The 15,035-nt window shown below is 39.5% G+C and overlaps 1 protein-coding gene and 1 long non-coding RNA gene across 3 annotated transcripts in view; one reads left to right on the forward strand and one right to left on the reverse strand.

The window, feature by feature from the left end:
• The window catches only part of LOC135204611 (cell division cycle 7-related protein kinase-like), a 138,099-nt gene that overhangs the window by 45,210 nt on the left and 77,854 nt on the right, over window positions 1-15,035 (reverse strand). The gene's annotated exons all lie outside the window — the stretch shown is intronic.
• On the forward strand, window positions 1,256-4,557 carry LOC135204753 (uncharacterized). The gene is made up of 3 exons (XR_010312341.1): window positions 1,256-1,409; window positions 3,686-3,854; window positions 4,432-4,557. It is a non-coding gene; the product is annotated as an uncharacterized LOC135204753 (long non-coding RNA).

Raw genomic sequence — 15,035 nt, forward strand, 5'->3', positions numbered from 1 at the left:
AATTCATGTGACTTTCTGAAACCAAAATTTTTTAACCTGCGTTTGAGTGCTTAGGGTGATCAGCTTCTGTGCTGCATCCTACTGAAAAGAATTTTTCTGCAAGCTTTTTGCATTTTAAGATGTGCATAGTATGTGACAGCAAGAACTTTTTGCAGTTATATGCTTGTCTTTCACTCCTGAATTTGTCACTAAGACCCCACATGGCAGGCACATAAGACCATTCCACCGCTTCATTTGTAATTCTAGCCTTGGCATCCAGTGATGTATTTGACCTATTTCTTAGTCTTATGAGAGCCATCCAACACTGCTTCAAGATAACCAAACATATCAAAGATGAGAGTCCCAAACATACTTTTTGTTCATGTGTCAGCATAGGGAATGCATCCCCAAAAGCACTATGTATATCCTGGTGGCAGAGGTAGGTCATCCCTCGTGCATATTCAGGTACTTCAGAAGAAGAAGCAGGACAAATAAGAGATTGAGAGCCTCTAAACTTTTCTAGCCTTCAAGGATATTGAAAGTATTTTTATTAGTGCAGGTAGTGACAGAAGATGTATTTTTTTCTATTTTTCATTCTGTTCATTATATATTTGTCTATTTTCTCATATCTACATCTCACTTGAATGGTTAGTTGATCCTCATCTCTTTTTTGAGGGGTGTCAAGAGTACAAACTTTCTATTTGCTGTGCTCCACAAAATTACCTTGAAATTTTGGTTCCAGAATTATTCTGAAATTAATTATTGTGTCCCCAAGTGCCAACTGGGTCTTTGCAAAGGTGAGACTCTTACTTTACCTCTCATGTAGATTGTGTATATGGTTATATGATTGTACATATATGTGAAAGAATGGGAACAGTATACTGAGAAATAGGTGCTTGGCACTCATACGCTTCCATCTGCAATATATAAGTCTGGGGACTTTGGACAATGAATGAGGGATCTATGATTGATGGGTTTGTTTGAGAAAATATTTTATGCCTGAATATCTTAAATTTTAGGCTGTCTAAAAGTGGTTTATATACATGAGACATCACTTTTTTTACTTTCACGTTTTACTGTGTATTTGGAAGGCCTATTCTATTTATATTTGTTGGTAAGAGTGTGTATAGTTGTTTTCATATGCATAAGATATTTTTAACAGGAGGAATTATTGTGAAGAGGTTGTTTTATATATTGAAGTACTGTACTTTTTATTTGCTCAGCCATACCAGAACAGCAAGCATGAGAGCTGGAAGTTCTAAGTTGGGGTGTCGACGACCAGTGGAGATTCTTCTTGTGCTAACCATGGCATTCCACAAAGGTTACAGAAAGTTCCAGCATGCAGTCCAAGAGTTTCAGGTATCATTGACTCTGCTAGCATTAACCAAGAGAGATCAAATTTTGTGAGAGGGAACAGAGTCTTGCAAGAGGTAATGTTTTTTTCATTTTTGAAAACTCAACTCAAACTTTACATTAAATTCAAATCGTTTTGCTAAGATACCATCAGGTCGTAGAAAATTATTTATATATTTTAAAGATTTTACTAGGTAAGGGAATTTTGAATTTTCTGTCTAATAAAGCTATGACTTTCTGGGCTTTTTTTTAATTAAACAAGGAACTATGCGTTTGTGTAGTTTGTTTTTGCTTTAGTAAAAACTTTTAATTTGACACATACATACTTAAATCTACCAGAAACTTTGATGAGACCAAAAATGAAGTAAAGACTGACTGGAGTGCATTGTATAGTTGTAATAGTCTGATAAAAATAGATAATGAAGTCTTGTATTTTTCCTGTTGTTAGATATATAGTCATTTGACTGTTATGTCAAGATGTGACAATTTTGGGCAGAATCTCATGGTAAATGCAGTTGAAGGTTTCACTGTGGCAGTGGTGGAAAACATGTCACTTTTGATGAAATTTGTAAGAGGAATGTATTGAGAGGGAAGTCTTAGCATAAAGAACAAAGGCAAGAATTCTTTCTGAAGTAAAGCAAAGGCTGACAAAGAGCCATTGTTCACATATGCAAAAGTGTGGGGAAAAAATGTTCCTTATTGGAGGAGTGGTTTATCTGCTTGCCTACCGATTCAGTAGTCCTGAGTTTGATTTCCCCATTCTGGCCAATGTGGAATCAGAGGAATTTGTTTCTGGTGATTATAAATCAATTTCTTGATATAATGTGGTTCAGAGCCCACAATAATCTGTAGGCCCCATCGCTAGGTAACCAATTAGTTCTTAGCCACGTAAAAATGTCTAACCCTTTGGGCCAGCCCTAGGAGAGCTGTTAATCAGAGCAGTAGTCTGGTTAAACTAAGATATACTGAACTTTAGCTGGAGAAAAAATGTCAAGCTTTCAAAATATGAACTTTGAAACAGATTTGCTTTAGTCAGCAAACTCTCCAAGTAAAATGTTCGGTAAGTTTGAGTAAAATATAGAACTTTAGAACAGAGAGTAAAAAAGGTAGACTAGAAAACCAAGTAGACATAATTCAGTTAATCTGAATACCTAACAGAAGCCCAACTCTTTTAAGTAGGAACTTAAAGTCTCTCCACTAAAGATGGATGTTGATGGTTACTGCTCCCTAGGTTTAGTCAAGAGGCTCATTGGGTAATTCTTCGTTCTCCTCAGAGGGACTACGGGGTGACTACATCCTTGGCAGAGAAACCTGAAGCTCTCTTCTCTATTATCTTGGCTTCTTGGCTTAATGGAGACAAGGAAGAACCTTTTTTGTACATATAGGCAGTCCCTGGTTATCGACAATCTGGTTTTATGGCACTTGTCTATTGCCATAAAATCCGCATTGTATGGAGCCATAACAGGCCAAGTTCCAGTTATCGGTGCCATAAGGTCGCTTATGATGCACCATAAGGGTGCTCATGGTGGTGATAACTGGTTATCATCACCGTAGCACCATAAATCGCAGAGTCTCGGTTAAAGGCGGTTTACACTTATCAGCACAACAACCCCAGGACCGGAACCTCCACTGATAACCGGGGCGGGGGCTGCCTGTCTTCTTCTTTTGTATTTTTCCAAGCTGATGGCAACAAGGATTACTAAAGATTTATATTAAATTCTTAAAAGATAAAATAAATATTGCTGTTGTCAATAAAAATTGAGGGACTTGAAGGAACTTCAGTATTAGAGATCAGGAGCTTAATTACAATTTGCTTGTTTTATTTTATATTTTGGAAATTTTTGGAATAAGTGCTAAATGAATGGTACTCAAAATTGTTTGATTTAAGAGGAACTCTTGTTATTTGTTATACTATTACAGAAAGCTGCTGCAGTAGCTTTGAAAGTTTCTTAGCCAGAGGGTACTTATGCTGGAAATCAGGTGGTGCATTGATATATGATCTCAGCATTTCACAGAGGATTAAGTAATTGCAATAATATTTACAGGAAATTATTTACTCAAAATGGATAAGTAAGGATAATCTTTCAAGAGGATGATCACTAATGCTAATTTTGCCATCCTCTCATGAAGACATTTACTAAGTTGTAGTTTCATTTGTACAGTTTTAAAGCTTCTAGATACGAAAATTTAAAAAAGGTTCATCATAGTAATTTTTTTTTAAACAAAAACTATTAGATGTAGTAGTAAAGGAAAAATTGCAAGTGAAAAATTTGAGGTACTATTATCAAATTCAGTTGGACATCATCCAGTGTGATTTAGCATACTGTAATTGTTTACATTTCTTTTAATGTAGGTCCATACCAAGTCTGGAAGTGTTCTCCTGCCAGTTTCTTGCCATTGCTATGGCACTGCAAGAGTCTGTACAGTATGCTTGGGTAGGAGCAATCAGCATGCCCCAAGAGCTGGAACACCTGGGTTTCGTGCCCCTGAAGTTCTGTTGCGCCATCCAGACCAAGGAACAGGTAACATTTATAAATTATTGAATTGTAAAGGTTTTCCAACTTTGACTTTGACATAAAGTTAAAATGTAAAGTAGAAAGCATATACTAATCCAAGCATGATCAAATAGTCATGTAATACATGTCAATTTTGACACTTCCATGAAAGCAATATGTATGTAGATATGCAAACCATATTTTGGCACAATGCAGTATTCAAATTTCCATGAATAAGAACAAATCAAAACTTTTCTTAAATAGACTCCTACAGTATTTGCAGTATGTAAAATACTCTGGTCATAATACAGAGCTGTTTGATAACAAAAAGCTACCAGTTTATTGTGAGTCATGCCCTTCAAGATGAAACATTTGAAAGCCTACAAAATTATGACATATATCAAAAGTTATGTAATCTACTTTTAAATCATTCTTTTGTCATAGAATTTCATTTAAAAATAAATCTACTATAGGAAGTCCTTCATTAGTATTATAAACATTAATAACTATTGATTTCTTTATGGGAAGGACATCTGAAAACAAGAGTTTAGGCAGTAACTAGTCTCCCAGCCAAATGTATATAATTGTATTTTGTTTTCCTCAGCTGTAGACATGTGGTCTGTTGGTGTTATTCTTTTGTGCCTGTTGAGTGGACGATACCCTTTTTTCAAGGCAGCCGATGATCTGTCAACTTTAGCTGAAATATCACACTTCTTGGTTCTTATACTATACGAAAGCTGCATCAAAATTTTGGTGAGTTTCCCTCTACATTCTTTTAGCGTATCAGCTAAATAGAGGCTTTTTATAAGAAGAGGAAATGTTTTTATACAGACAGGAATACTTCTTTTGCATGGCCCACATGCTGTTATTTTAGCTAGATTGTTAGATTTTTTAAAAAGATTATTCCTACAAATGCAATTTATAGGCATAACATTAATTTTCCTTTGTAGACTTCCTGACCATCTTCCTAGATAATATCAACAAATAGTGTTGCTGAACAAGTTATAGTAACACTGTAAAAATTATTAGTTCATAGAGTTCATCAGAAAAATTACCCTAATTACTGTTGACTTCAAAGCTTGGTTCTGCATATCTTGAGGAAACAATTTCAATAGCTAACAACTTTCTCTTTTCTGTGTTACTATTTAGTGTAAAGATTTGCTGTACGTATAAGGAATATACAATTGTATGATCTCATGTATCATTTGCAGGTAAGCTTTTTACATGCAGTGAAGAAAAAACAAAGAAAAACCTTTGGATCTTGTGAAAAATATGTGAGTTGCTGCGTAATAATACCTTGTATAGAGGGGGTGTAAGACCTTCAGATACTGTTGAAAAAAGAAGTTTGCAGTGGTTGTAAGCAAAGTATTGTCTGTGTTTGTCTTATAAATTTTGAGAGCTCTTGGTTACTTTCTGGCCACGCAAGTTCTTTCTTGTCCCATGATTTTAAAGCTCAGCAACAAAGATCCACACATGGACTTTTTAAGGGAGATGAAGGGCAGTTGGCAGTAATGTTGAAAATGTCAGAAGGTGAGCATTGCCTTTCACCTAGTACAAATTATTCAGTTTCGAGCAGTACAGGACAAGTATCTGAACCTTCGTCTCACATATGGAATACCAGTTTTGTTCCGGAATCATCTCATGGAAAACAAAAGGAAATATTTTATCCACCCTCAGTTTTATCATCTTCTTTACCGACTCCTTGATCCTGATCCTGAAACCCGTATCACTGCCGCAGAAGCCTTAGCCCATCCATTTTTAACATCATCTCTTCATTAGATTTTATATTTGTCAGGTTTTATCATTAGATTTGGAATTACAACATTTTAGAAAGTTTACTTTGTATGTATGGTTTACATCTATATTTGAAAGACATTTTAGGTAGTGTCTTCTTAATGTTATCCTAGAATTTCCTGTAGTTTTTATGTTTCCTCCAATGTTTTAGCACTACTAGTAGAGTACAAAAATATAGTTCATAAGATGTTTCATTTATTACTGTATACTTACTTATGATTTCATACTGTAAGTGTTATTACCCTCTTAAACTGATAAAAACTAGTAGTGATACTGTACTTTTTTTTATTCTGTTTGTATTTAAAAAATCTTTAAACAGAGTCGAGTAGATACAAATCTATTTCTGGGTCGACCTGTTCGCCGTGAAAAGGTCCCTTCTTAATACTTTTCTGATATAAATAATTTCCAAATATACCAGAGAAAGTTAAACCAATTGGTATGCAGAGGTTACTACCCTCGCGCGAGCACCTCAAGGGCGTCGTGTATAAAGAAAGGGCGTGTGAAAGCCACTAAACACAGGTCATCTTCCAATTAGATTACTCCTTCGTCAACATATGAACACGGGATGTGCCGATACACAGCGGTCTCAACCACACCGCTCCGACTCACCCAGTCCCCGCCCGATGCGAGCAGCCATCTTACATCTTCTTTTGGACTCGTGAGCGTAGTAATTGTGCGAATTGTGTCTGTATTTTCCTACGATTTCTGGATTTTTTTTCATCATGGCTGAAGCTCTACCTTCACCTGGACCAATGTTAAGTACCATAAATTCTGTTTTCTTGTAAAAAACAGCTTATGAATCGGTATTTACACGTAATTTTGGGTTTTATAGCATGGTACCGGCCATGCGCTTACAACGATCGTAAACAAAGCATGTTGGTTTCGGTATGCCCCTACGTGTATTTTGAGATAGCTTTTAGCTTTCTTTTTTAATGCCACATTCGATCGTTCGTCTCACAGAGTTTTTACTGTGCAGATTATAATTCAGGTTTAATTTACAGGAGTTTGTACGTATTTGCACAGTTTATAATATTGGACCTCACGAGTCCCGTTTTATTATATAAAGTAGTCTTGTTTAAGCGAGGAAGAGGGCTCCTTTGGACAGTCAGAAGTAGTGCATATTTATTACATCTTACATGTCCAAACAGTATTTAAAACGTTGAGAAAAATTCCTTTACTGTTTTTAGTCTATAAGGTGAAATACCGCGTCAGACCATCAGGCCGCGGTTACGGTTGGCCTTTTGTGGTGTTTTACGCTAGTCCTCTCTTCCTCGCTTACTCATGTTTTTATTTATGACTATCAGTTTATGTAGTTTTATGGTTTATCATAAGGAACTTGTCGTTCATATACGAAGTGTATTAACTACTGTCTAGTACTGGAAGAGGCTGGAGACATCCCCCTCTTTTCAGTTACCTTGTAGTAGCCCGCTCGAACAATATTACTAGCAAGGTTGGATTATTTCCCCCTTTTGTTAGTCTAAGTTAAGTACTATCTTAAACAGTTCTAAGTACATAGGTTACAGGGAATTGGGGAAAGATGTCCCCCTTCCTGTGCAAAAGAGGCTGATTAATCCCCCTCTTTCGTGACCTGATTGTACTTTAAGCTTGGCTACGTATTAAGGTTATTAGGCTTTAGTTTAATCTAGATAAACTATTATATTTTATGTTTTCATTCAAGGTTTTCCATACATGAGGTAGTACCATTCTTGAACAATATTAGCCTAGGCCTCTGTTCTTGGTCCAGGACCGATAACATTGTATCATAGAGTACCACCAAGTGTTAATGCCAATTATAAACGTAGTCTTGGGAACCACTTGCTATAGTGTTCCCCGACTTTACCGAAGAATTAACTTTAATCGGTAATTCTGTTTTTGGTGGTACTATACGCTATAAGTTATGCGAATGGTCCATTAACATCGTGGTTAAGATCAACCACTATCGGCCGCCACTTTGCGTTTCTTTCACAGTTCCCATTCCCGCCCAGACATGTTTCGATCATAAGCCCCCCTTCCTTTCTCCCCCCGCCATGGCTTGGGGAAGATATGGAAAAGGTGGAGTGGTAGATAATTCAATAAGAATTACCTTACGGAACTCCGTTCGCCGGAGATCCACCGACGTAGACTCCGTCTTATTAAAGGTTTACCATTAGAAATGTTAGTTGATTTTATCATGTTGTATGAGATGTTTTGGCACTCATCTCCGGCATTGCCTAGGCCGATTGGGAACACCTTCCCCTGTTAGGCTTTCCGTTTTTCTTGATATGGTACACATCCTCAGCTCGGTAATATGGCTCCGGTGATGTACTTCACCGGAGATTAGCAAAAGATTAAATATTATTCTCTAAAAAGAAATATGGATTTACCTTGTTGATACGGTAGTCATTTTCTCCGGAGATCACCGGACATCCGGGATATACGGAATAAAATTGTGAATATTTCGGTTTAACATACGTTACACTCTCCGTTTAATAGTGTTAGCTACAACGAGACTTTACATGCATGCTAAGTTAAGAATACTTGCCATGCTCTATTTCTAAGGTTAGTTCATTAAGGAGAGTGGGTACTTATTTAAAATATTATATTACAGAAAGTCCGTTGCGCCTTCCAAGGATGTCCTAGGGAATTTCAGTGATCCGGTGGGAATGACTGCTGTCGGTCCCACGCTCATTGCTCGATCTCTTTCATAGCTGAAGAAGGCCAGACCCCGTACATGATCTGGTTCCCGGAGTCTTGCGCATGGTGTTTTGAGTTGACCTCAATCTTGTTAAACGATGAGGTAAGATCAAGTAACAAATGGGTATACAATTCTTGATTGTTTGATTAATATAGACATAATTATAGTTTAATTGTTAGTCAATACGACCCGTTTATTCCTATCCCCTCTTACAGGCGGATGAGGAGAGTTTGAAGGCGGCCAAGGCAAGTCTTCGACAGTGGGTGTCTGGATTCGGCCGTAATGCTCCACAAGGCTGTCCTTATGTGCTGGATAGCACTTTAGCTACCCGTCTGTTCCCCGGTTCTCCGTCGGCTGCAGTGAAGAGTGAAGTAGCTGCTCCGATTATAGAAGCCATTCGAGCGGCTATGGCTCCAAACCAGGACGACCAACAACTGACGGGAGATGTGGCTGCTCTAGACATCCATCTAGAACCGATGGATGAGCAGGTAAGTGGCGTAGAGGTTCCGGCAGGATCCTTCATTTCTCCTACCCCCTCTTCTTCTTCCTCTTCTTTTCTAGGTTTCGATAAATCTGTTCCTTCACCTTGGGAAGGTTCTAGGTCAGTCCGACCCAAGGTGAAGCCTTTGAAGGCATCAAAGCCTTCATCGAAGGCGTCTAAGTCAACTCCGTTGGCGAAATCAGCGTCGTCTCCGGCCCCTAGGCCATCGACTTCGTATGATTCTTCGCCAGCTGCCAAGGCACCTCCTCCTTCTAAAGGACAGAGGGGTAAGTCCGCTAAACCCAAGACGACGGAGCTTGACTTACAATCTGACCTCCTCGTGGACAAACTTTTGTCAAGGTTTAGAGAGGTAGTGGATGAGAGGCTGGATGAGAGAATTCCTCCTACTCCGGCTCCCACTCCAGCCACGCAGTCGGTGACTGACATAGTGGCGGAGCAGCTAAAGCCGATCAGAGATTTGATCGCAGGTCTGCTCCAATCCGGAACTCAAGCTGCTCCATCGACAGTTCCGGATGCATCAAAATTACCGCCGTTCGATAAGAACAACCCTTGGCGGTTTGCACTCCACGCTCCATACTTGGATGGCACACTAACCCTTGAAGGTCGACCATTGTCAGATTTCGAGTTTTACCCAGAAGGACTTCAGTTTCCTTTCAATGGGTTTGTCAGACTGACGGAGAATGCATTAGTCAGAATGGATAAAGTTCCTAAGGAAACAGTTATTTTCCCGAAGGAACAAGCCCAAGCTGTCTGGGCTCGCATTATGACTGATTGGGGTTGTACAAATACGAAATTAACCCCTCACAAAGGATCGTATACGATCTTTACATCTCCACAGGACATCGCTTCTCCGTTCATTGATAAGATCACAGAGCTTACAATTCAGGCTGAGAATGATGATCTGCCAATGCCGACTCTCAAAGAGACGGATGCTACCTCCCTCCTCATGCCAGCCACTAGACAAATTCTGGCAGGACGTTCGTCGACTTTCACAGTCGGAAAAACTAGACGCAGACTGTGCGTCTTCTTTGTTTTCAGAAAGACTCCCGAAACTGCCGGATAACTTACTTAAGGCAGAGTTTGAGGCAAGATCAAGGTTGGCTAGGTCCATCAACGCAGTGACATCACTGGAGTTGGTGGCCTCCATATATAAAGAAGAGCAGCTTTTCAAGGTCTTAGCTAAGAGCCTCTTACAGACTTATCAGCTGGACCTTCATGAATTCATTGCAGCCAGGAAAAGCTGCAGGAAACATGTGTTAGCTGAGGCGACTATTAGGCACGAGCCTAATAGACTGATCAAGTCTTCCTTCTGGGGAAAGAATCTCTTTCCTCAAGAAGAAGTAGACAAGGTGCTACAGGAGGCGGCCAGGACGAACCAAAACCTTCGAGTTCGTTGGGGTCTCTCTTCCAAACGGAAGTTCGACCCTACAGCGAAGCACCAGAACCCAAAGAAGAAACAAAAGTATTTTACTACTTACAAGGGGTTCCGTAGTCAGCAACGCCAACAAACAAATCCTCCAACCCAAGTGTCGAAACCTTCGACATCAAAAACCACTCAACCACAACAATTTATGATTGTACCCGCACCTCAGGGCGGACAGTCACCAGCCACTGCAACATGGATGTCTTCTCCGGCATTTAACCCGGCCTACGAAGCCACCGGAGCCTTTCGAGGATACCCTAGACAATCCGGTGGTAATAGAGCTAGAGGACAGTTCCGCCAACGTGGCGGACCTAGAACCAGAGGCGCAAGGGGTGGTAGAGGATACAAGCGACCCATAATCAATGAGAAGGACCGGGGTAGGAGGGAGACTGTACCGGTTCAGAGATCAATGGACCTTCAGCCTTGGGCACACAGTATTGTTTCCAAGGGTCTGGGTTGGAAGTGGAAGAAGGGGTCCCCACTCCTCCGGTGAATTTCTTTCAGACACCTACACCGGATCTGAAAGAATACACCAAAGATCTCCTACAGAAAAAAGCTATAAGAGAGTAAAAAGCCTAAAATTCCAGGGACGTCTGTTCACTGTTCCAAAGAAAGAATTCGCAACAAAAGAAGAGTAGTCCTGGACTTGGTCCAAACTGAATTCTTACATTCTCTGCGACAAGTTCCGTATGCTGACTGTCTCACAGGTACGGACCTTACTTCCCCGTGGGGCCGTCACCACCTCTATAGATCTTACAGACGCTTATTATCATGTTCCGATGGCAAGAAATTTCTCTCCCTACCTAGGCTTCCGCTTAGGCAGAAAATCCTATGCATTCAAGGTGATGCCGTTCGGCCTCAACATTGCTCCAGGATATTTACGAAACTAGGAGAGACAGTATTGCAACAACTCAGGAAACCAAGGAATAATGCTAGTAGCCTACTAGACGATTGGCTCATTTGGGCGAAAACAGTAGAAGATTGCCACAAAGCAACAAACAAAGTAATTCAGTTCTTGCAAAGTCTAGGATTTCAGTTGAACTTCGAAAAATCCCGGCTACAACCAGCAAGTCAGTTCGATTGGCTGGGTATTCATTGGGACTTGAAAGAGCACAAGCTATCTCTTCCACCCAAGAAAGCCAAAGAGATAGCATTAGCAACGAAAACAATTGATCAAGAACAAAATGATAACAAGACGAGCTTTAGAAAGAATTCTCGGCTTACTCCAATTTGCCTCAGTAACAGACGTCCTACTGAAAGCCAAACTCAAAGACATCAATCGAGTTTGGAAAAAGAGAGCAAAGATACATTTAAGAGACAAAGTATCTACAATTCCCTCCGTTTTAATAGAGACTACTCCCATGGACACAGTCCAAGAAACTGACCAAATCAGTTCCTTTATCAAATTCCCCCCTCCTCAAGTGACGATTCATACAGACGCGTCACTCAGTGGTTGGGGGGTGGGGGGTACTCCCAACACCAAATGTTTCAGGGAATCTGGTCACTCAATATGAAACAGTTTCACATAAATGTGTTGGAAGCAATGGCAGTGTTTCTAACCTTGAAACAATTGCATCACCACAAGACAAGTCATGTGAGGGATAGTCTCAGACAATTCAGTGGTAGTCCACTGCATAAACAGAGGAGGTTCCAAATCACCCAATCTGAATCATGTTCTAGTAGCAATATTTTCCTTGGCAGCAAAAAGAACTGGTTCCTGTCAGCAAAACACATCTGGCAGGAGTAAAAAATGTTATAGCGGACGTTTTATCCAGAACCAGCCTTTAGAATCGGAGTGGCCCTCCTAGACATGAATTCATTTCGGGGTGGTAACCAGACTAGTGCCAGATCTCCAGGTAGACTTGTTTGCGACATGCACCAACCACAAACTTCCTTGCTACGTAGCCCCCAACCTGGACCCTCAGGCCTATGCCATGGACGCATTAACCTTAGATTGGAACCACTGGCAGAAGATTTATCTGTTCCCTCCAGTGAATCTTCTGATGAAGGTGTTACACAAACTACGTTTCTTCAAAGGATCAGTGGCCCTAGTAACACCCAACTGGCCCAAAAGCAATTGGTTCCGCTCCTACTAGAGCTGAAGCTCCATCCCAGACGGATCCCACATCCAAAGTTGACCACAAATAGTTCAAACTCAGACTGTGTCAGCTTCCTCAAGAGTAGTTCAAACCCTAACTTTGTGGACTTCATGAAATTTGCTGCTCATAAAGATGCAAATATCGATCCGGAGAACGTCTTATTCATAGAATCTGACAAAAGGGATTCAACGCTTAGGCAATATGATTCGGCTGTTAAGAAGTTAGCGGAGTTTATAAAGAATTTAGATATTCTTCAAATGACCCCAAATTTGGCCATTTCATTTTTTAAAACCTTGTTTGATAAAGGCCTAGCCGCTAGTACTATTACTACGATTAAGTCGGCTCTTGAAAAGATTTTTCAAGTCGGATTTAATATTAATTTAGCAGATTCTTATTTTTCATCCATTCCCAAAGCTTGTGCTCGACTTAGACCTACAATTCGTCCTCAAAGGTCACGTGGTTTTAAACGATGTTTTAAAACTAGCCTCGGATATCAACAACGAATCTTGCTCTTACATTTCTCTACTGAGAAAAACTTTGTTTCTTACAGCCATGGCCTCAGGTGCCAGAATATCAGAATTAGCAGCTCTCTCACGTAATCCTGAGAACTTAGATTTCCTCCCATCAGGAGAAGTTTACTGCTCTCTCCGGATAGGAGTTTTCCTAGCTAAAAAATGAATCCTCAAAATAGATGGTCTCCTTGGAAAATTATACCTCTACCTCAGGATACATCCCTATGTCCTGTGGTAACTCTTAAAGCCTTTTTAGCTAGATCCTCCTCATGTTCCTCTGGTCATTTATTTGCCAGAGAGAAAGGGGGTACTATCTCAATTCAAGGTATTAGACAGCAAATACTCTACTTCATAAAGCAAGCTAATCCAGAATCTTTTCCACATGCTCATGATATTCGGGCTATAGCTACCTCAATTAATTATTTTCAAAATATGAATTTTGATGACCTTAAGAAGTATACGTGGGTTGGGAAATCTCCTCGGGTCTTTAAACGCCACTATCTAAGAAATATTCAAGCCTTAAAATTTTCCACTATAGCGGCGGGAGTTTAATCTCTTTCTGACTAACTTTCCTTACTTCAATTTCGTCCCATTCCTTATACTGTCACCTTTTCTACCGCCACTCTCGCACACGATGCCTCTCACCTCGGTAGATCAGATTCAGCCACCCAAGTATCATGCTTCTCCTTAGAATATCGTTCATTCTTAGATTCGGCTTAATCATACCTGTATATATTGGATTATTAAATATATATGACTCTTTACATTTTTGTTTTATGTATGCATATTTAGTAATTAAGTTATAATATTAAGTTATATTCTTAAGTTTAGAAATTAAGATTGATGTATGCATATTTAGGGATTAAGCTATAATATAAGTTATATTCTTAACTTTAGACATTAAGTTTATATTCTACTATTAATTACTTAATGAAGATTAATCTATTAATGATGTTTTCGTTATCCTTTTTATTAATTTCAATTCATGAGCTTGGAAGGCATTCTCTGGTATTTTTTCACCGGCGAACACAGGTCGACCCAGAAAAGGGATTTTGACGGAGGAAAAATCTATTTCTGGGGAGAGACCTGTGTCGAACCCCTTTTGAAAACCCTACCCTGTTTCCCATCCCATTCCTTTCCAAGCCATTACTGAAATCTATGACAGAAGGATGTAAGATGGCGCTCGCATCGGGCGGGGACTGGGTGAGTCGGAGCGGTGTGGTTGAGACCGCTGTATCGGCACATCCCGTGTTCATATGTTGACGAAGGAGTAATCTAATTGGAAGATGACCTGTGTTTTAGTGGCTTTCACACGCCCTTCCTTTCTTTATACACGACGCCCTTGAGGTGCTCGCGCGAGGATAGTAACCTCTGCATACCAATGGTTTAAAACTTTCTCTGGTATATTTGGAAATTATTTATATCAGAAAAGTATTAAGAAGGACCTTTTCACCGGGCGACACAGGTCTCTCCCCAGAAATAGATTTTCCTCCGTCAAAATCCCTTTAGTCTTTACTGGTGTCTTATTGCCTGTCTGCATGGTTTGAATTTCAAATAAGACTATTGAAGTGGGATCTGGCATTAGCTGAAGCTTTCTGTCCTGGCTCACCCCAGCAATAAGTTACTTCTAGATATCAATTTTTGGTAGAGTTGTCCATTAAAAAAATAAGGACGTGTATATAGCAAAGGAGAATGTCTGAAAGATTTTTGATGCACTGTAATTGAAAAACAAAACCTGTTAGTCATTGCTGACATCAGAATTTCTTTTTAAATGGGGAGCATTTGACTTTTGGCTCTGTTTGACTGATTACTTGTATTATATCTTAATCAAGATCTATTAGAGTCTTAATGTTATTTCACATAATCCACAAGGTCTGCTATCCTGTATATAGGGAAAAAGCAAAAAACCATACTCTCACATTATCTTTTAAAGAAGAAACATGGAGCTGACTAATAAACATGCCTAAAGGCATAATAAAATGAGATGAAGTATACAGCCACTAGATCGTACACTTGATAAAAATGTAACAACATATTGTATAGTTATCAAAATATCCAAGATAGAATTTGGTTTGAAATTGAGTGTCATCACCAGCAACATGATGCCACATCTCAAGTGCTCCAGACTATAGACTTCAGAAAACCAGACCAGGCTGAGATTCTAATTTCTAACTAGGAGGAGGTTTGCTAAACAAATTTCTCAC

Source organism: Macrobrachium nipponense, chromosome 11 (genome assembly GCF_015104395.2).
Source record: "Macrobrachium nipponense isolate FS-2020 chromosome 11, ASM1510439v2, whole genome shotgun sequence".
Taxonomy (NCBI): domain Eukaryota; kingdom Metazoa; phylum Arthropoda; class Malacostraca; order Decapoda; family Palaemonidae; genus Macrobrachium; species Macrobrachium nipponense.